At 43.6% G+C, this 22,797-nt stretch overlaps 1 long non-coding RNA gene across 2 annotated transcripts; it reads right to left on the reverse strand.

Annotated features, from left to right (window-relative positions):
* Positions 1-5,419: 5,419 nt before the first annotated feature.
* Positions 5,420-22,311, reverse strand: LOC121109886. 2 transcript variants are annotated; one of them, XR_005857702.2, is made up of 6 exons: positions 22,122-22,311; positions 11,247-11,425; positions 10,074-10,222; positions 9,884-9,990; positions 5,857-6,148; positions 5,420-5,636 (listed from the first exon to the last, which is right to left on the reverse strand). It is a non-coding gene; the product is annotated as an uncharacterized LOC121109886 (long non-coding RNA). The 2 variants fall into 2 exon arrangements; XR_005857703.2 differs by having other exon boundaries at positions 5,420-9,990.
* Positions 22,312-22,797: the final 486 nt, after the last annotated feature.

The following is a 22,797-nucleotide window of genomic DNA, read 5'->3' on the forward strand; positions in this document are numbered from 1 at the left end:
GGATGATTCATAGTGAAAGGGAGTTTAGATGGGAATAATTTAGTGGCTGCTGTGGTGGAGTAGAAATATAGCTGGGGAAAAAGAGGTCGTTTGATAAAGTCCTGAACACTGACATTGTTGTCAACGTGTACTACTCTTATCCAATTTCAGTGTGGAAAAAATAATAGATTCAAAATCATCTCAATTCACAAGTAAGCAAATGAAAAGGACAAAACAAGCGTTATTTAACCAATGGTCATGTAGTAGTGGTGGATTATGAAAGCTTCCAAGAAAAGATAGTTGGCTTTCACTGAACCACTGACACACAGGACTGATGTGTCTACGTAAGCAAATGGTTCATTGCCAAGTAGAAGTCAATCTCAATTCAATGATATAGCATATTGATTACTGCCTATTTCCTCCTACTACATCCTGTGAGTGTAATGGTATCTGACATATAATTTTCCCCAAACTGCTGAAGTTGACATACTATTTAGATTTGGCCCACATTTCTTCAATTAGCAGAGGTATTATAAATGATGTACTGCTCCGAGCCTCAGACACTTCTTGCTCATGCCATACAAAATTAAGTAAGTGTGGAAACTCATTTTAAGAGGAGATAAAAATATCAAAAGAACTAAATATTAGCAGTAGTGCTACAAGGAGCTGCGAAACAAGAACTGTGTCCATTCATAACTGAGCCATGAACTCTATTACTGTGACAGATTTTCCTAAAGTATCTTAATGTTTACAAGCAGACCATCCCTATTTTAGCTTAAGTGGGCCAGTCTGCAAATGTAAATATGTATCTTTCAAACAATGAGGAGTTCACATAAATCTTTTTTTTTCTGCTTGCACTGTGAAAGTAACTACATTAGGGAAATGTGTGCAGAACCTACATTGAAAGTGAGGCTTGGAGAATGAAATAGGAAAACTCTTGCAATGATTTCACTCTAGGCTGCAGAGATTAGTGCTAGGCTTCTTCTAGGTAGGAAATGTGGCTGCAGTGTGTGTCTGTAAGTGAGTTCTTTGCTTCTCTTCTGGTGTGCTCAGTAAGTTCCTGGGCAGCTGCACTGGCTAGTCTTGGCTGACACTCTATTAGACTTGCACATTTTGGATCGTGGACTCAAGCTTACCAGGAAATTTGGAAAGTATCAATTTAGCTAGAAGAGGAAGAAATTTCCTAGGCCATGAAAGACTGCTTCTTTTCCATCTGTCCCTCTCCAAGTTCTCCATTTTGCTTTTATTTCCTGAGATGAAGTTTTTCCCAACTAAAATACCAAGGTAAACTTCCTGAAAACTGATGAATTTTGAGCCATGCTCATTGGTCTGTACACCTCTATGTGGTAGAGTAGTATGGGTTTGAACTGCACCAGATGTGAGATTGCATCTTTTTTCTTTTCCTTTATCTTTTCTTTCTTTCTTCCTGTTTCCTTCCCTTAAACTCTGCATATGTTTAATGTGCAGTATATGAAAGGCTTCCTTTCCAAGTATCTGCCATTGCATTTTCAGATACAAAAAAAAAGGAGAAAGTTTAGTAGCCTGCCAAATATGGAATCATAGAATCATAGAATCACCAAGGTTGGAAAAGACCCACAGAATCACCCAGTCCAACTATCCATCCATCACCAGTAGTTCTCACTAAACCATGTCCCTCAACACAACCTCCAAATGTTCCTTGAACACCTCCAGGCTCGGTGACCCCACCATCTCTCTGGGCAGCCCATTCCAGTTCCTGACCACTCTTTCAGAGAAGTAGTATTTCCTAATGTCCAGCCTGAACCTCCTCTGACACAACTTGAAGCCATTCCCTCTAGTCCTATCACTAGTCACACGAGAGAAGAGGCTGACCCCCAGCTCACTACAACCTCCCTTCAGGTAGTTATAGAGAGCAATAAGGTCTCCCCTGAGCCTCCTCTTCTCCAGAATGAACAATCCCAGCTCCTTCAGCCGCTCCTCATAAGGTCTGTGCTCCAGACCCCTCACCAGCTTTGTTGCCCTTCTTTGAATACGCTTGAGGGCCTCGATGTCTTTCTTGCAGTGAGGGGCCCAGAACTGGACACAGTACTCGAGGTGAGGCCTCACCAGGGCTGAGTACAGGGGGATGATTACCTCCCTTCTCCTGCTGGCCTGTGGTGTTGTGTACAGGTCTGAAGGAAGAATGAACAGATAAATTTTCTGCTCCATGTCCTGACCCACTTATATTATTTATTTATTCAAAAATAATACACCGCATAAAGCTGCAAAACTTAGCTTCCACTCATAGGCTGAGCTTCCAGACCAGCTTTCATATGCTAGCTGGCACTGTTGTGACAAGCAGAAATATTTGAAAGGAGTATGCATTCCTGGGCTAATGGATCTTGTGTCCATATTTTGCTCCTGACTTTGCAGATACAAGAACATCTCCTAGCAGAGAAGGTGTGCTTCTGCAAGGAAAGCAGGTGTCAAATGCTGAGAAAGCTGCTCTGCGCTGTAAATGATGTCTAGTGATACAGATGTTCTTGTCCTTCCCTCTCAGGGAACTGGTGATAAATAAGTTGCCCTCTCAGACCCCTATCTTTATCCTCCACTGAAGATTTTCAGCAACATCCAATGTTTGCACTGCTTTTCAGCTTAAGCGCACAGTGTCACACAGCTTATGTCCTGAACCTTTGCTCCAGAGTCCCTCCCTGACCCAGTTACTAGATGGTTTGAAGTTGGTTTGGGTTTATATTCAAATAACACACATTATTTACATATTTTGCATTATCCGTGTCTTCATTTTACCTTCTCTGAGAGATAGATGCAGGGATACTCCTGAGTCTTTGTCTTTTTGTTCTTCCAAAGAATAAGCACATCTCCCCAAATGAGCACTCTCACATTTGCCATTGCAGAAACTTTGGTTTTGCTTTTGCTTTGTATCTGCAACAATTTTTTTCAAGAGAAAAAAGTGTTCTGCAATCTATTTCTAAAGATGGTGCCAGTGGAATAAAGAATGAGATATAAAGAGTGATATGTCCCAAATTACAGTCTGCCTTGGGTGTTGTTTGGTTATCAAAATACACCACCTGTGGAGTATGGTGCTTCATGGAAGCGATGCTGTAAGCCAAATCCTGTCTCATGTACAAACTTGTAAATAATTAGTTGTGAGTAAATGGCTAAAAAAATTCATAAATGATGCCAACTGCTTGTACACCAGGTGCATCAGTCTAACAGACAATATCAGTGGAAAAAGATAACCAAATTCTGTTTCCATTTATACCATTGAAAGCTCAGAATAATTCAGAACAGCTCCAGAGGACCTAAGATCAGAGCTGGGTGCTCAACAGCAGAACATTTAAGCATTGCTCAGGTAGATCATAGAATCATAGAATGATTTGGGTCAGAAGGGACCTTTAAGATCATCTGGTTCCAACCCCCTGCTGTAGGCAGGGACACCTCCCTGTAGACCAGGTTGATCACAGCCCCATCCAGACTGGCCTTGAATGCTTCCAGGGAGGGGGCATCCACAGCCTCTCTGGGCAACCTGTTCCAGTGTCTCACCTCCCCCACAGTAAAGAATTTCTTCCTAATATCTAGTCTAAATCTACCCTCTTCCAGCTAAAGCTGTTTCCTCTTGTTCTATTGCTACACACTCTTATAAAAAGTCCCTCCTCAGCTTTCATGTAGGACCCCTTCAGGTACTGGAAGACTGCTATAGGGTCCCCCTGAAGCCTTCTCTTTTCCAAGCTTTTCCAGCCCTAACCCTCAGTGTGTCCCCATCAGGAAGGTGCTCCAGCCCTCTCATTATCTTTGTGGACCTTCTCTGAACCCACTCCAGTAGCTTGACATCCTTCTTGTGTTGGGGCCCCAGAACTGGACTCAATATGGGATTGATAATGCAATCATTTTGACTCCTTGAAACCCAGAGACTGAGTTGTTCTGTCCTCAGAGGAAAGGAAACAGGCCAAGAATTACACAAGTAACACTCAGCCTCTACTGGAGCTCAAAGGCACATACAGATATCAGTGATGCTGTCAGCAAGCATATTTGAAACCTGCTTGGCTGACAACAAACGGGTCTGGAACTGCTTCTGGATAGAGCATTCTGCCTTTTCCTTTTGAGGCAGAGAGCATTTGGATGAGCTGCAAATTAGCCAACACTGGGATTTGGGCATACTTCTGATGAATAAAGAAGATGGCATGATGCCTCCAGAGGCTTGGAATGCAGGACAACAAGTTTGCTCCAAAACAAACGTCATGTACAATATATGTATAAGGTTAGTTAGTTTTAGCTATGCTGTCAGGGTGCTGCCTAGCAAAGATGCTGAAACATGTAGAACCCTAAAGCTCAGTGATGTTGTTTCGAAGTCCCCAGGCAGCATTGCTTCAGCGCTGTGTGAGGTAGCCACAAGTAACTCTTCAAGTCCTAGGGACTATGCAGCCCCAATCATGTGAACAACACAACACATAAGCATTGACTGCACTGGAGGCAGCAGTGTGCTGGGACTGAGAAATTCACCACTGGAATCAGCCCCAGATTTCAAGCCCTTCTAATATGCTGGGATGTTGGTGGGGATTGGTTGGACCCATTATAAATGGACTTCTTGCTGAATTCAAAGCCCGTTTGAGATTCAGATCCCAGAAAATGCTGAACTTCTGTAACAGCTGTGTTTATGAATTTTAACTCATTTCTACTAAAAGGCAACAGTTCTTAACCCACAACCTTTGTTTCAGACAGATTTTCCCACCTTTACAAAGTGTGGCAAAGTGTGGCTCAGAGACCAAGACAATTTACAAATTGGCATTAAAACTAGGAAACCCCAAGGTGTATTTTTTTTTTCGGGAACTGAGGAACCAGTCACATACCACTGGTGAGAGTAGGAGTGCAAAAAACATCCCAGCTCCATCAACCCTACAGGGAAGCTGAGAACCATGGTGAAAGAGATCTTGAGACTGCTTCATCTACCCTTACTTGTAGCAACGGCTAGAAGCATCTACATCTGGGCAGAGAGAGAAGCATGCCCAGATAGAGACAGGCAGTGTTCCACAACGCAGGATAGAAGGCTTCTTCCCCTTTCTTTTTATTGACTAGCTGCAGTGTTTATAGTCACTCATTTTTAGATGCTAATATACTTTACAGCCACATCAGGGCAGGAAACTGCAAAGAAGCTCAAGAAGTGTGATCGCTTGCCAAACTCTGAGGTATAGAAGCTGCTAAATTAGGCCATATGATGGGTCCAAAATGGCCTAATTTATGCTACTTTGAACACCATTCTAGTCCTTTTAACATGTTTCCCCCAATTAAGCTGTTCAGGCCACAGATCTAAATAGCTGTCTGCGCAGGCAGCCAATTGATTAATTCCCTAATGATGGATTGAAGCTACAGCTTTTGTTTCTTAATCTCTCTTTTCTCCATTAATGGCAAATCATTCATAAAGCAAATCTTATAAATATAAGTAAACACACAGGAGTACAGGGGACAGATTGCATATATATTTATTGCAGAATTAATTTTTGATTGCCTTTAATGACTCATTATTATTTTTGTTTTCTCTTTTCTCATCAAGCCAAGGGACTCTGTTAGGCAACTTCCTGAACTTGAGATTACACTCTTCACCGTGAAGTCCTCAAAGAGTTCAGTGGCTGCCCATGCAGAAGACACAATTAAGATGATCTTCAGGGGGTATTTTGAAGGATCTGTGGACAAACCATAGATGGTCAGACTGTAAGAAGATAACTGTCAAGATCCTCTGTCAAGCTCTGACCTTGTACTGCTCTTTAAGTGGCAGAATCAGAGAGTCAGTGCAAGAAGATGGATGAGGTCCATGCAAGCAATGGGAACATCATAGATAATAAGAATGTGTTCTAGGAGTTTCTTCTTTGGAAAGAGTCAGTTGCCCTGTGCAATCACACGTACCTGGAGGGTGTTCAAATACTTTAAATCTGTTTCAGATGAGCACGCTTGAAAGGAAGATTTCCAGCTCTGTTGACCACACAAGTGAAGTCTGGGCAGTGACCATAGAGTAAGATGTGGAAGAGGTCTGGATATACAGAGCAAGAGGAAGGCTGAGAAAGAACCAGCAAGGAGTGTCTCTGTCTCCTGTCACTGCAGACAAGGCTGACTGGCAAAAGCTCTTTCACAAAGTGCAAGAAGAATCGCTGCTCCAAAGTGCATCACTCAACCTGTCACCTGGGCGTCCTGAGCTACACTGGAAAACAGAAACAAAGTAATGGGTGTGAGAAGTTAATTAATTCAAGAATTAGAAGAGTTGAGAAATGGGACCCTTCAAAAGTGTGACCCAGATAAGATTCTCCTATGCCATAAATCATTCATTATTGTTTAGAGTTTTCCCTCTCCACGTTTGACCTTCATCATCATTCTCTCTCTTGTGTCTGGGTGTCATCACAAAAGCAGTGGGTATGTGGTTGGAAGCACAGAGGACATATTCAATAGTGTTTCCCTGCATGGTTGCATTTTTATGGAACAGGAAAGAAACAATGAAAACTGAACTGAATTTGCTGTCTAGCATTTCTCTCAGAACCATGTGAGGTAGACAGCTCTTCAAAGAGAAGAAAGTTTAGCTTGTGACATTCCCAATTAAGCCCTTCATCTTGGAGATAATTAACCAGTGTTAGAGGCTTCCCAGACCTGGACAGAAAAGGATACATCCTACAACAGTAAATGTCCATTTGAAAATGCACTGCTTTTCCCTGTTGTACTTGTCCTGGGCATTTAGCATGGGCTGACATGGTGAATACTTTAAACAGACAATTAGTTCCGCACAGTGCAGATTTGAGTTCAGGCCATACCTGCATAAAAAAAAAATGTGGCTCTTCTGACACAGTTTTGGTGGCTGAGATTCAGAGCATGTGGTTTGACTTTTGGATGGTCCTGTGGGGAGCAAGGAGTTGGACTCAATGATCATTATGAACCCCTTCAAACTGGGGATATTCTGTGATTTTATTATCTTCTTCTGGGCAAAGCAGTGCTAAAGGACTAGTCTTTGCTCCCCACTACACCACTCTGAATCCAGAGTAGTTCTGTGCAATTCACTCTCAGATGCCCTTGAATACCAGCCAGTTTCCCCAGGAGTGGGGAGATAGTGGGCTGTGCCACAATGTATGTACACCCCAAATCCTGAGGCTGGCTGGAGGCAGGCTTAACCCCTGGTGCAATTCAGAACAGCCTCGGGGCTGCTCTGGGTTGTGCTGTTTTTTGACAGTCCCTCTGGGGTTGCCCTTTCTTGGCATGCCTCTGAAATGCCACCTTGGAAGAGGAGAAGGAGGAAAGGGTGAGGGGGAAGTGTTGCATAGACCTACCTACTTATACTTACCTACACAGAGTGCAATCCAGCTGACATCAGCCTGAAAACCCACCTACTGACAGTGGTGTAAGAGACTTTTGTGGGGAAGACCTTGCAGTTGGTCTGATGCTTTTGTTAAGGTAGGATTTAAAACTAATTTATTTAATTCCTGTTTTTAACTTTCCATATAAGCTCTGAGAATAAGTTTGTATTGCAAGTGGAGATATAAACTCATTCCACCATGGAGTGAGTATATGACCATCATCACCTTGTGTCTTAGCAAGCAGAGCCCACGATCATTTTACAAAATGTTCCTCCAAGAGAAAAATTCCTGGGGCACCTGCTGGTGCTACACTATCCAGCCACATCATTCAAAAACCAAGGTGCTTCAGATAATACTTCCAAATTACTAATCAACGACATTGGTAGTATTAACTAGTACAGGCTTAATAATATAATATAATTTAATGACAGCTACTTTCATCTAAGTCACTTATAGTACTTACATACTTACAGAGCAGAATGTAAGACTTAATATACAAGCAGTAATTATTTATTCCTCTATCAATCTTGTCTCCTGTTGATTTATTACCCTATCAACATCAACGAAGATACAGTAGACAGTCCCCTCATTTGTCCTGTTCCCCTCATTTTCTCTGTTCATCATTTTAATCTGATATTTTGTTAGTTGAGGTGCAATTATTTAAGTCTCCCTAAAATTGACTGTTCTGTAGCTAGGTATGTGTCCTAGTTATTGCCCCTTGGACATCTTTCCCACTGTGTGAAATCTTGACTCCAACTGTGAACTTCTGCAGAAATAATTGACCACCATGTCCACAGAAAAATAAGTGGAAGAGGTTCTTCTTATTCTATGATTCTAGATACCCCCCAGATCCTGCTTCCAAACACAAGGGATTAGGCATGATTTTGTGTTTATAGAGCACAGACTGTAGCAAGATCTTCTTAAGATCTCCAGTTGTTACAATAATATGATTACTGAATACAACTCTTCGCAGTGTTAGCTACTGGGGAAGGTTTGGGGTGATTAGGAACACAGGGAAAGTAGGCAATCTGGATGAGTTTAGAATTATGTACTTCAAAATAAATAAATAAATAAATAAATAAAATACAACCCCAAATTCTTGCTTGTCTTTTCATCATACATTTTGTTGTTAATCTCTAGAACAGGTAATTTGCAGGTTAAATCCCACTTTCCTTCCCTATATAGTATATATTCATCTTTGATAAAACATGCACAAGTCCATTAACTTCAGTAGGGTTACGTTCAATCACTCCAACACTGAATCTGTCCCAGTGGGTTAATGCTGTAAATCTATCCTGGAAGCAATGGTTATAGGAACATTGTTTCTGCTCTGAAATTCATTCAGTCTTTTCAAAGTAGTCAAATTAGAGGAGCTGAGGAATGTTTTTAGCCCCTGCACCAACACATAACCCCCATTCCAGAAACACTTTTTAGTTCTACCTCTTCTCTCCTTCACAACCTTGACTCTTTTAGGTTCTCTTCTCTCTCACATTGTCATTTGCAGCCTGTCTCTACTATCTAAGCGTGGTAAGCAATACTACACACACTGCTGCCTGTAGCCATGGCATCTCAGTCTGAGGTGGCCTTGTCAAATCTTATCAGCTAAGTGAGGTTGGGTCTCGTTAGTATTTGGACAGAATCCCTTGTAGGAAGGCTACAAGTGCTCTACACACTGGTTCTTGGACATCTGTAGGTGCCATTCCTTCATCCTAGGCCAGTGCCCTGAGTCATCTTAAGTGATGCTTTAAAACATTGTCCTGTGGCACTGTGCTGCTAAGAGGGCCATCACTGGCTCATGTGTAAAATTGAAGTGAATCTTACCCAAATGTGGAAAATCCTTCATCTTTTCAGCTGTAATTTGCCTGTCTTCCCAGCTGATCACAGCATAGGATATAGAACATGTGTTTTTTTAACACAACTTTGCCTCTGTTGCATTTAATATTACTACTTCTGCAACACATTCATTTACAGAACAATATGGAAGCTCTCTGGTGTCCAATCTAATGCCTATAAATTTGTCCGTGTAATCTCTAACCAATTGGACAGATAAAATATTTGCCTTAAATTTCAGCATTCTTGTGTTCTCTTTTGAAATACGGCTCTTTGATTAGTCTCTTCTAATTTTTTTTCTTTTCTTTTTTTTTCAGCAATAAATCTTAGTGTTAGGAAGCAGAATTCTGGTGATATTTGGAAAAGAACAGATCTTCTCCAGGCTGGTTGAGTCTGGGTTGTATTACAGCCAGATCTGCAATAAGATCTGGAGATTGGCTTACACCAACCACATTAGTTTTTGTCTCTTCTGGGAGAACCAATGGATCACTTCAGTTCAGGTATTGAGTCTGTGTCAGGGTAGGGTCTTCCTCTCCTCTGGACAATGCTAGTGTCACAGCCTCCCTCACACGTTGGGTTGGCAGGCAAAGCCATCTTCCTCCAGACAGGGAAAGGGATCATGTCTGGATTTCTGTGCCAGTTCTTTTTGTGGCTCAAAGGGGAATGGGGGAAAGGAGAATTTGATTTCTTTCTTATGACAGTGTTTTATCATGTTGTTTCTTTGATGTTTCATTACTTATCTCCCTTCTGTGCAGATATGAACTTACCCATAGGAAAGCCTCTAACCATCTATTCCTCTCTGTCACCCCCAAAACATGCTTACTCCTGGAGGAAATCTTGAGAGTGAGTAAACAACATTATGAAGGTCCTTGCACTGTGAAGGCAAAAGAATCCACTCAGGGACTGAAATGCTGCTTCAAGGATTTTGGGAACAGCCAAGGTTTGTCAGGCTGGTACCTTTGCTCCTTAGACGGGGCCAGGCTGGACAGGGTTGCCCTGAGGTGCATCTGTGCAGGATGAAGTTCATCAGACACAAACAGCTCTGTTTGCATATGGTATCTTTATGCAGTTCACTGTATGGAGATCTTACCGCTACCTCAATCCATCTGGGCAAATAAAGGGCAAACAAAAGGGAAGGATTTGCTCAGAAATCATGACATGGTCTTTGCAAAACAGTAAGGAGACTGAAAACTGTTTAAAGGCAGAGCATAACAAATGTTCAGTTAATAAGGGCCCCAGAGGATCCGAAGGATTTTAGTTCAGGGATGAAGATTATGTAGGCAGTAGTAGCCCTTTAAGGGATCTAGGAATATTGAGGGTGAGGAGGGGGAATGCATTTAATCCCTTCACTGAGTACACAGGAGAATTACATGGCATACACACATTGCTGATGCTCAGCATCACATTCCAGGGTTGAATATAACTTCGTTCCCTGTCTAGAATTTACCCACCAAACAGAGAGGTTGAAAGGCAACATTAATTACACATCTGGCCAGCACGTAGCGATGCTCAGATGTTGAGTGTCATATAAATGCAAAATGTTGCTATTCTACAGGGTGACTTCTCTACATGTGTAGATTAAACAATGGCTTTGCGCAAGAATAAAATCTGCAGTGCTGCTGATGAGAAGAGTTAATTGTACGGCTGCAGAATTATGGACAGTGTAGTTTTACTGAGCTAAAAGATGAGGACAGTGATTCATGGCTGCACCCATGCTCTCCATCATGAAATATAAATTTAAAATAATTGTATTATGGTAGGCTACCTGTATTGTTACATTCATAATGGATGTCACACATCCGTCCTTGCTCTGTGTTCCAGGCAAGGCATGTTAGAGAAACTATGGCAGTATTTTTCTTTTAGGTCTAACAATCTGTCAGTATCAAATTCTCTTAGTCAGTAGGGAGCATATAGTGTTGATTTACTGAAAATCTGGGATTATGTCTGCTCTGTGGTGAGCGCAGATTTAAGAGGGGAGAGGTAAGGGGTCTCCAAAAGGTGAAGAAAAACACAAATGAAACCTAGCAAGGAAAAAATAGCTTGACAGTTAAGATGCAGTACAGTCACCATCAAGTCTTCTTGAAGGAAAACCCAAGCATGCAGGCGTGCTCTGAGCACCACACACTGTACCTTAAGCAGCCCATTCAATTACCCACTTCGCTCCGTAGAACTGGAAATGTGGAACTTGTAGGAACTGCAGAAAAAAATGAAAAAGCTCTGGCTCTTCAGCCTCAGAAGAAATCTTGGTATTTCTTTTGCCTGGTGTAGTAATGCCTTTGGTGGCACACAGGAATTCAGGGTGCAAATACCTAAGGACAGAACACAACAATAGAGGATTTCTGTTATTTTTTATTCCTTTTCCTGCCGACTTTGTTAGACAAAGGGACAGCGACAGCACGGAGAGTGGCTCTGAGGGTTGGTTTGGTGACAGCAACTTCACTCCCATGCAGTTCTTGATTTGCAGGACTCTCCTTGGCATAGCATGGCATGGCATGGTGTGGCACAGCCCGGCACAGCATGGCATGGCACAGCATGGAGTTTCCCAAAGATTCAGTGCTGTACTGAGTCAGACCAGAAAGACTGTAGATAGCAATCCAGGCTGTGTCATTAAGGACCAAAAGCTTCAGTCAGATGAGTAGTAAAGGTGTTGTAGTCACAGTCCTGCCCTGGTGGAACGGTGCCTCCTCCATCACAAAATGCAATTTGGCACTAATTGGTATCTTTAATAGCAGTCTAGCAGCAAGCCCATGAAGGCTTGCCTTCATCCTTGTTCCGGGCCTTCCAGGCGGACTGGGGAAGCTTTCATTGCTGCTGTCTGCATTGTAATTGTTCTGGGGATAAGTAAAGGATTTCCAGCTCTGGGCTGCCAATCTGTCCCCCTTCAATAGACAAAAAGTCACAGCAATATTAATTAAAAAAAAAACAACAAAATATCACATTGGTAGCCACAGTGCAAGCAAAATATAAGCAATTAAAAAACTACCCAGCAAAGGCTGGCTTAATGTGATGAGCATCCAGTGTGCAGATTCCACTTTATTTTAATGGACAGAGGGGAGATTCATTTGTGAAGAAGAGAAGTAACCCCCAAACCTTGTAACTCTTCTCTGCTATCAAACACTGCAAAACTTCATGGGATTTGTTATATTAAAAAAAAAAAAAAAAGGAAAAGAAAAAAAAGAAGAAAAAAGGAAAAGGAAAGGGCTGCTTTCCCTTTAAAAAGAGAGGAGCGACTTGGTCTGATGCTGCTGCCTTTATCAGCCATGAAGTTCCCAGCAAGGTGCTGTTAGTGCCTGATTAAACCTCATACCAATCTCTGTCCCCCATGGTAACCCAGAAGACATCCACTGAGAGTGGCAGCTCTTATTCATTTTAATTGCCAAGGATCTCTCTGTGATGGCCAGTTTTCTTGTCTCTCAAGGACTTGAATGGAAATCCATCTGATTACATGAGCAATCCGGGTGCTCTGACAGATCTGAAATATGAATATGGAGATGGCATTGTGCTCTGCACTGACTCCTGAAACCCCAATAGTAAATTATGATCTGCCACTAAAACAATTTCAGGGCACAGTACAATTCACATAAAAGCCCATTTTTTTGGTAATGGAACACAAATTATTAATAAATCAGTCCAAAGAAAGAGAAGAAATTGAAAAATAGATTTCATCTCTTGGCATTTTTTGTGGAACATCAGAAACGCAAATGCACGCAAACATACATGTGGTCACCCTTTCCTGTTGGGCACCTTTTTGTACAGCTCTAAGTGGAGATTATACAAAGAACAGAAAGAAATCCCTTGGGGCTACCGTAGCGTACCTGAAATTAGCCACAGGTCCTTTCACTGTAAGCTTAACCTCCAAAGAAACACTGTATGAGAAATGCAAAGCCCCAGATGAAAGAATAGGGGAGATCAGTCAACACAAAGGAGATGTCCCATCCCTCGGGTGGAACAGCCTCTGGTTATGCAGAGCCGCATAGGAGGGACACCTTTATTGTCACAACAAAACAGGCAGCCCTGATGTGCACACAGGGGGGCAGCCCATCTTCCTCCCATGCCCCTCTGCCATGTGCGTACTGGTGGCACGTTGCATTTCCAAGGAGACTTTACCCTCCCTGGATGTGGCCCACAGCATCCACTAGGAATCCAGACTACCTGAGAGACAGGTCAACTACCTATGTGAGACCCTATAAAAACAAGGCCAGGCCCAGCAGCAGTGCTCTGCTGCCAAACACAGAAGACCGGTGTTTGCCTGTGGGTCAGAAGAGGGGTGGAGGGTAGGAAGGAAGTCTGTTCAAATAAACCCAAACAGCCCAGGGCATCTCCTGAGCACAGCAGCACCCCACACTGGCCTGCACACACATCCAGCCACTGGGGACAGATGGAAACTAGCACAACAGCATGCTGGTGTTCCCAGCCCAGCCTGCGCTCACCGCTCTGCAATGTGCTGACATGCAAGAGGAGGACGAGGCCACACAGGCACCTGGACTCAGCAAACATCCGCTGGCAGACAGGGAGGCCAGCAAGGGTACGTGTGCTGGGGTAGCCAAGAGCTGCAGGCAGCTGACAAAGCAGGGTGGTGACAAAATTAACATGCGCGGCACAGGCAGCAGCATTATTATTACTACATATTTCTACTAAAGCAGCGCCTGAGGCTCCTGAGGCCTGGCTGGCCAGCCAGCTGAATACACACTGCCAAAACCGTGTCCAGAGGGCTTTAGGTCCCCTTGAAAGCAATGGAAAGAGGAGAGGAAATATAATGCGCATATGGAAGGACAAGGGGGCTTAGCGCTCCCTCAGAGGTCAGGAAATGTGGATTGTAACCCCTGCGTTAGCCCCAGCCTGGTAGATGACCTCTGGTCCCCTGAGGGCTTCCTGTCTGCAAAACGTGAAACTTCCATATGTTTGGCTTTCCCTGGTCATGGCATCAGTTTCCAACTGGAAAATTTGCCTGGGCAGGAAGAAAAAAATTAAAAAAGAAAGAAAAGACACTGGACTTTTGTCAAAAGCTTTGGACATCTGGAGGTCAGGCCTCCTCAAAGAGGACACAACTGATGGACACACGTGGAAAACACAACATCGAAACAACGAACTCTATCCCCAAGCACCCGCCTCCCGAATGGTGCACAAGCACCTAATTTTATACAGAAAATCTCAGAGCCCCAGTAAAACAAGGATAATGATGCCATTTTTGAGAAGCATTTGGAGACCCAATGGCACTAAGAGCAGCTTTATTCATCAGGTAGGCATTTTAAAAACTGGGATTAAAACAATAGCAATAATAAAAATGATAATATTTATAATAACTCCTCTGATTCAGTCTGAATTCTGTCCTCACGCCTCTCTCCTGGAGGCAGTGGGGCTCGGCAGGGGTTTGGGATCAGAAGGAGGCCACTGACCTCAGCCAACAGGGCACAGGTGCTGCTCCATGATCACAGATCAGAGCAGTACTGCAGCCTGAAGGGTTCAATCTTTGTGCCTTCCTGTTTTCAAACAGCACAGCTATCTAATGCTCCCTGCTTAGGCCAGGATTTTGCATTTATTAGCAGTAAGAGGTATAAGTGGTAATTAATTTGGTGATCCTTTGAGCCAGTGCCCGTTATCAGTTTTCTTCTACATAAAATGATAAACGTGTAACAGTTTTGAGACACGCTGATGTGCATACATCCAGCCGTGTTTCTGTCAGCTATACAGAAAGGATTTCCCCAAAAGGAAGAACTGCTGGGAGTGAGATTTCAGTCCAGACGGGAGATACAGAGTCTGGGGCTGAAGGAGAGACTTACAAATGTCTCCTGTACCCAGCAGCTTTGGCATCCCATCTTCCTGCAAAAATTGCTAAGGAACCAGCAGGTCTGGGCACGGGGCCTGAAGAAACCTGTTTCCACCATTAGATAGTGCTGGTAACATCTGAGGGAAAAGATGTCTGAACCACTATCATACGTGTTTCCCTAAAGGGAAGAAATAATCTGATCAGTTACTCGCAATTTATTCTCCAAATGCAAAAGAACTAGGAAAGGAGGAAATACAGTTCTAGTAACTGCAGAAAAGTCTGCAGGCAGTCAAGTTTGCCATCTCTATAATTCATTTAAGAGGTATAACCCCTTCAGATTTTGATTAACTAGTGAGTAACTGTTTTACTCTTTGAGTACAAGACTGACACTTTTAAATACCAGTGAGCCAGTCAATTGAAAACTAAAACATTCAAGTTAGGAGTCATACTCCAAAGGACTTTTTCAGAGAGATTAGGGTAGGAGGCAGCTGATTTCAATTTTTCCATTATTTAACCCGTGCATGAAATGGTATTTCCTGGGTGCTTGTAATCAATGTAGTTATTTAGCACAAGGTGGAGGGGGACCACAGAGAATAAAATCCCCATTTCTGCGGTGCTGTTTAGTGACCCGCACCAAATGGGTTGGTATTTTCGCTCATTTCAAATTTGACAAGTGTTCAAAGCACAAAAGCTTGATTCTGCAAAGACCAGTTTTCAAGTTAGGTGTGTGCCTCTCTGCTTCGCTGAATAGGAACCAAAATTACCACCACAGTTGTCACCAGTTTGTGTTTAGCTCAGCACTATCAGTTGAGGTTTAAGGTTGCACAAGGTACAAAAAATGAATAGCAGTAGATGCAGTCTCTCTAAAATACGGTTACAGAATTTTAGCAGGGAAGGATGAAGCTTCTATTATTGCTACAAATTATATGCCTGTTTTGTACATAAATAGTGGACTTCCTGTGCCAATGTATCAAACAAGAACGTTTGAGGAATTTGTTTTTTTTTTTAATGAAATGAGAGCTCTAGAAATGTTTTTCCAGGATGATTCAATGGGGTTGAGCCTTCTTTCCTTCCTCTTATTATCTTCCTTCTTTCCTTCCTTCCCTCCTTCTTTCCTCTTCTAAAGTACTAAGTGAATTTGCCTAGGGGAAAGCACGGTAAGAGATTCTGCTATGAGCCCATCTCCTGTAACATGAATCCCTGGAGCAATGGGATGAAATTGAGAAAGAGAATATTTAGGCTGAATATCAGGAAAATGTTCCTAATGGCTTGGACTGCTTGAGCAGTGGAACTGTCTTCCAGGCAAGCTATGGAAACACCAACATTTGACTCACTTGAAATTGGACTGGACAGCATGCTGGCAAGAGTACTGGAGGGAAAGATGCTGCTCTGGAAGGGGAACGGTCTCTTGGACACTTGAGCTCTGTGACTGTTAAATCTTCCAAGGAGAAGAATGTGAGGAAAGAAAATATTAGGAATCACCCAGGGACACAGCTAATCCTGCAGACATAACACTCACATTGACTTCAGGAGAAGTTACGCACATGGTGGTGATGAAGGTTGTGCTTGAAGTGGAAAGATGGTATCAGCAGCAAAGACGTGGCCATGGCAAGGGATTGCTTCTTGTCCCTGAATATGAAGGGGACCAGGCAGCAGGGATGGTGGAAGGAGAGGAGTCTCCCAGCCCTCACTGGCTGGGAACATAAACACTTGTTGAAACAAACAGCTGGAAAGAAGAGAAACCCGAGCCCAGGCAGCATCTGCTGCCTCCATGTATATTGCAAGGTTTCCCTTCTCCTTACCGTCTCATTGAAAAAGACATGAACGCATGTCATATATTTGTCTCTGCTGCCTGTTTTGGATCCCCTTCTAGTGAAGAAGTATCACAAATGTACGCAGCATTTTAAAATCTGTGGTGATACTGCTCTGAACAAAGCAGTGAGTTTCTACCAGGGAGGCAGCTGCCCGCTTTGGCCCTGCTGCTCCTTTGGTCAGGGCGCGTCTCACTACTCTCTGCAAGGCACAGCTGAGAGCAGAGTTAGGTCTCTGTTGTTGTTTTAACTGATCCCCAGTTCCTTTCCCTTTGCATATGGATGTAATATATACTCACAAGCACTTTTTCTGCTGCATATATGTAAAAATATATATATTATTTTTCATTTCCAGTCACGACACTTTTCTGGACAAAACAATTATTATCCAAATGTCCTGAGAACCAGTCTCCGATGAGACCATTTTCCTGAACATGTACAGACAAAGGAAATGATTTCCTTACTGAAAGAAATCACTTCAAAGAGCTCAGACCAGACCCTGCTCCAGCTCAGGTTTCCCCTCTGTGCAGCAGCTTGGACAACAGCTCTCACGGAGAGCCGGGCTCCCTGCGCCTGGTTTGAATTTAGACTGATGTGGGCACAGACTAGCAGGAACTCCCAAACCGGCCCAGCCACCTCTTTTTCTGTTCCCTCTGCCTACCCCCCACACTGAGTCCTTCCTCCCTTGCGGTGTTTGCTGTTTCTGAAGTGTTTATGGAGTTCTTGATCATATGCACGTAACATTCAGTGCCCTAAACAGCACTGATAAAAAACTGTTTCAGCATGAATATGTCGATCTGACACTCCTCCTTTCTTAAAATCAGCTTAGTTAAAACTCTTCCCGGTTAGTCATGACCCTCCTAGCGCTGTCTCTTGGGAAGGTGAGGTGGAGGGCAACAGTACTCATGAGGATGAAATGGATTGAGAATGATTTTGCATGACAACTGCTGGGGATCCAATATCTTTCTGTTGGTGTTGCTTACAGAAACAATAATGCCTGGAAACCATCCAATACCTGTGTGTTGGCCCATCTTCAACACATGCCAAATTCTTCTCTTGTGGGACAGCCTGGGCACAGCCTACGTGTATTTATGTGTGATCTCCTAGTCAAACTGTGCACTATTTTTGCCAGTCTCCTGAGCACAGTCTCTCTTTCCTAATCCTGAATGTCATCTCAAACTAGAAGGAGGCCAACTGGTCTGGGAAGTATTGGATGACGTTGCCTCCACATGCCCTACTGGAAAGGATTGGGTGGTATTGTCTCCATATGTCCTACTGCCTGTATAGAACGTGGGAATCACGTAGCAGGCCTCACTGGCCTGGATCATGTCAGGAGGAGTGTGAGTCATTATTTCAGCATCTACAGAGGAGCATCTACGGAAGAGGGGCTTCTGTTCAGAGCCTTTGCCTACTGTTGATCACTTCTGCTGATGGCTGGTGAGGAAAAGTTGGCTCTGCCTCCTTCTGGATACCGTCTGTCCATAGGGTACCAGGGGGCGACATGCCTTACACACATGAGAGCTCAGAGACTGCAGTGGCTCTCATCTGTATGATGAATCCCATAGTTCCCAGTCTATTGATGCCTCCTTTCCAGTAGGACTGGGGAAGGTTTTAGGGAGTGCTGGAAAGCCTTTGAACAGGTTTGAGATGGCAAGAAGCAGGCCAATGGGGACCAAAATTCAAGAGATGTGGATGATATCACACTTGATAACCTTATATCCAGTCACGTTATACGTGTGACATCTGTCCTTCATCAGGATAACCCTTTGAACTGCTTTCACCTTCTATAAATTTGGGTTTCAGCAATAGCTCACATATACTTTCCATGCAGTGAAAAACTACTGTGACTCCTGAACTATACAGAAGACCCCTTTTTCTGTCTCATAGCAGTGTCCAGTATACTTGAAAGAAGACAATAAAATCCCTCTCCTTCATTCAAATGGTCTGTACTTACTGCCAAAGTTTGGCTTACAGCATTCAAAGGAAGGATTTGGGACATCATAGACGTCCATCATTATCCTCATTTTGCATTTTCTACTAAAACGTCTCAGTCTTGGACCCAAGGCTACCTCCTCTGGCCTAATTAAACACCACTTAACTAGAGTGTATGCATGATTTTACAAACCAGTAAAGCAGAAATCCATTTTGCCCTGGTCATGGCTGTGCTGGCAGTGGTCTGGTTGAACCTTTGGACCACAGCTGGAGCTTGAATAACAGCTGACATTCAACAGAAGGTTCTATCCAAGCTGTGTATGTTGAGGAACTGTCTGCCACTTCACCCAACGTCACGTCACTGCTGCACCATTCTTCGGAGGTCATCACCTGTACTCAAACTGGCAGGCCTCTCTATCCTTTCTGTCCCTCCTTGCATGTCTAAGTCCAGACTTGGATGTCCCTTGCTATCTCCATAACTCTGACCTTGATTCTGTTCCCCCACTTTTGCTTTATGCTCCCAGTTAAGACAATAAAGAGAAGAGCATATTCCCCTTAACTGTGCAAAAGTAAGCTCTCTGACACTTCCTGAGGATCCCTGGAAGAATGGCCTGCCCCCTACTACTTACTTCCCTTTGCTTTTTTTTTTTGACAGTCTCCATTAAATCCTGAAAACATGCTGAGGAGCTGCCCCAGCCCTAGACCATGCCAGTGCTTTGCTCTCCACATAGCATCCCAGTTGACAGGTAGGTGAAATTCAAGGTTGTGGTCACTACAGCCAAAGGCCAGGATATTTAAAAGAAGACCCTCTACCTCCAATCTGCTGTATGAACTATTCTTAGCTGGAAGCTGGAACCAAATGCTCACTGGGCACTCCAGGTTCACACCTCTGGATACGCCCCTGACAGAAATATGCTTCAGCGTGAACTTGGCCACATTTAGAAGGAGCTGTAAGATACACCTCTTTGCCCAGGCCTTTCCATCTGTTTAAACTGTGAAATCCTGTGTTCCTTGCTGTCTGGTCAGATTAAAAGCTGCTGGCAATGGGAGAACATGACAGTTTTTTTCTCTTACTTGGAATGATAATTACTCAATGTAATCCTCATGAAAAAAAAGCTGTATCTATGATGATGAGTGTGTGCTAAGTGCTCATAATAACTGAAATAAATAAGAAGAGGTCATTAATAATAAAGCACAGCTTGGATTACAGCATTCAAAAATGCACAAAATAAGAGATGGAGTTGATAAAGGAAAGTGGATAATAGTCCTTCACACTCTGGAATAAAGATGCTATATGGTTGGAGATACTGTCTTTGTGTCAAAGCGGGATCACCAGTACATAGCAGAGATTTAGTAATAACCTGTGCAGTTTGTGAAGAAAGAGGTGAAGTAAAGACAGGTTATAGTAGACTTAGAGCTGCCTGGGTCCCCATGCTGGCCTCACTGGCTGCGTCACAGCCCTCTTTTTTGACAAGGTGGAACTTCCCACAGCCAGGAGAGCTATCACATACTTCTAGGTGTGGTCTCTTTAACTCTGCCGCACCATTTCAGTCCTGTACATTTTAATAGAAGCTTCCAAGAAGACCTGGGTGGTGTGCATTAAACACTGCCTCTGGCTCACTTGGGCCAACATCTGGACTCCTGAAAGAAGGTCTTCATCCCCCAGATCTTCATCTTCCAGATTAGTGGCTCTTCCCAGCCCCTGAGCTTATTTTGTGCATGTACAGTACGGACATGGCAACTCTTGTTGTTGTCCAGAAGCTAATGAGCTTCTGGGTTCTTCCCCAACCCATGCTGACTTCCCAGTGACCATTTACTCAGATCATGCCAAGAACAGATGAAAGCTTAGACCACAAAGACATATGACTGGATACTCCCGTGGAAGACAGAAGACAGTATAACCAGTACTGCTACTACAGCTCACTTGGAGCTGGACCAATGCTCCCAGTATATAAAAGAGAGCTGCAATTTAGAGTTCTTGTTGATAGTAAGAAGTAGGTACATTTGTACAGCTTGTAAGTTAGGGATTGGAACACATGGCAAACTTCAACTATTACTTTCCTGTTTATATTCACGGTTTGCTGTTTTTGTAGGCTCAGCCCTGGTTTTGCTGATGAGCTAAAATATAACCTCCTTAAACCTCAATAGAGCAACATTTAGTAACTTCTGCCTTTAAATAATATTTCAGCCAAAGGATTAACTCCTATTTGTACATGCAGCTCACCTGGAAGGAAGGTTTGGAGAGCAAAAAAACCCGGAGGGAAGATGTGTATTCACTGCAGGAAAAGCCTGTTCCCAAGCCTGCTGATGTGAGGGGAAGCTTGCTGGCTGCAGAGGGAACATCAGGCCCATCTCCAAGCTTGTGTAAAAAAAATCATGTCGGAGCATGTTCAATTAATTACTGCACACAGGAGAAGGAAGGGTCAAAACGATGGGGTCTGTGAGGCCACTGCCCACGCTGAGGGCTGCATGGAATTTTGCAGCTCCCCAGGGGCTGCTCAGAGCAGCGCCGTGCCTCAGGCACACCCTTGCTGTCTCCAGAAACACAGAAAGCTCAATGAGAGTGTCTGTGCTAGGATGGCCTCTAAAAGGATGTCCCCTATGTTCTCTCTCTTGTGCTGTTGGGTTTTATCAGACCTGTAGTGGGGGCCTCTGTCCCTCAGCAGTAGCTTAGTTTGCACACCCCAAAGAAGACATTGCTCCTACTGAGAAGGCCTAAGAACTTAGTGTGTGACTTCTCTGTGTGCAGGAGTTCCTGAGTTCCTTAGGGGAATTGGGGTGCGAGGGGTCTTGCTCCCACTGTTGAGAAACCCCACGGGTACAGGCTCTGCCTAGGCCAAACACAGGACTTCAGTTCTCCCCCTGAAAAGAGCAGTATCATGAGCATATGTTTAATGACTCATCCCAAGTGGAAAAACAGCGTTTGTTATATTTTATGAAAATTTTATACATCTAAGGTACTGTACATCTGTTGCCATTTAGGCTGACATGTATGTAGAGATTGGCAGAACAAGTTCTCTGTAGGGATGACTGAACTCCAAACCAAACCACAGAACTTTCAAACACTCAGGCTGCTTCTTGAAGGGGAATGAAGGGAAGAAAAAAAAAAAAAAGAGGATGTTTTTCTGCTCTGTTGAAATGCTGCCTGACTGAGCAATATGCAAGGAAGATACTCTTCAGCTCTGTCTAATCTGTGATAGAACAGCGGCTTATTTATGGAGAGGAGCCTTCCCTCATCATGCTGCAAATCACTTCACAAGGAAGAGCTTGTTGCTGCTCCAAGCTTCTCTCTATCCACGGCTGAGGGAAGGGTCAGAAAGTTAAAATCCTTGTCTGCATCCTACAGCTCCTCTCTGAATCCCGTCTTCTGGAACCATCTCTCCGACCTGGTCCTGGCTCCTTCCTGTCTCACAGTGAGGCTAAAGGTTGCTCTTGGGTTGTTCTTACAACTTTCTGGCAGCAGCATCTGGGTGGTAAGAAAGCAGGGAGACTTACCGGTTAGCCTGGAAGTCTTCCAAGGCTTTCTGGGGAGGCACTGAGTGAGTTGTCTTCAGTGGAAAGTCATATTTTCCTCTCTGCATCTGTAAGAGTTTCTGTGGACTCCAGCGCAAAGTCCCCTGGGGTGGAGGACTAAGTGCTGAGAACAACTGAGGACATGCCTGCTCAGTCCAGTTTGCTTCTCTGCGAAGAGGAAGATGAAGCTAGTGGTAAAGAAATGCTTGCTTAAACATCTCTTATTTATTAGCCGTGTCAGCCCAGTCCTGCCAGGATAATTACAATGGGCAGAACGACTATCCCGCATCCAGCTCCCAAGCTGGCACAGTCTATGCCTGCTCAGAGTTCCTTCAGTTGTAATCTGTTTCTAATCTAACCCCTAGAGCACAGGGACTGGAAAATAAAGTCTTTCTCCTGCATATTGTGTTGTGAGGATCCCTGCTGTCTTACTGTGTGTTTCTGGGACAGATTAACATAAGAAAGTCCATACTGGATTAGACCAAAGTCTGTATGACAGTGTATAACAGTGTCCTATTTCTTAAAGTAACCAAAGCAGAAGCCTGTGAAAGGGTATGAGCTGATATCTCCATTGAGTGCTCTCCCATCCTCCAGCCATTATTAGAATAGGGCTTCCTGGACTAGTTGTGTTTTCTGCAGATTTATTGATCTTCAGTGC

Source organism: Gallus gallus, chromosome 2 (genome assembly GCF_016699485.2).
Source record: "Gallus gallus isolate bGalGal1 chromosome 2, bGalGal1.mat.broiler.GRCg7b, whole genome shotgun sequence".
Lineage (NCBI taxonomy): Eukaryota > Metazoa > Chordata > Aves > Galliformes > Phasianidae > Gallus > Gallus gallus.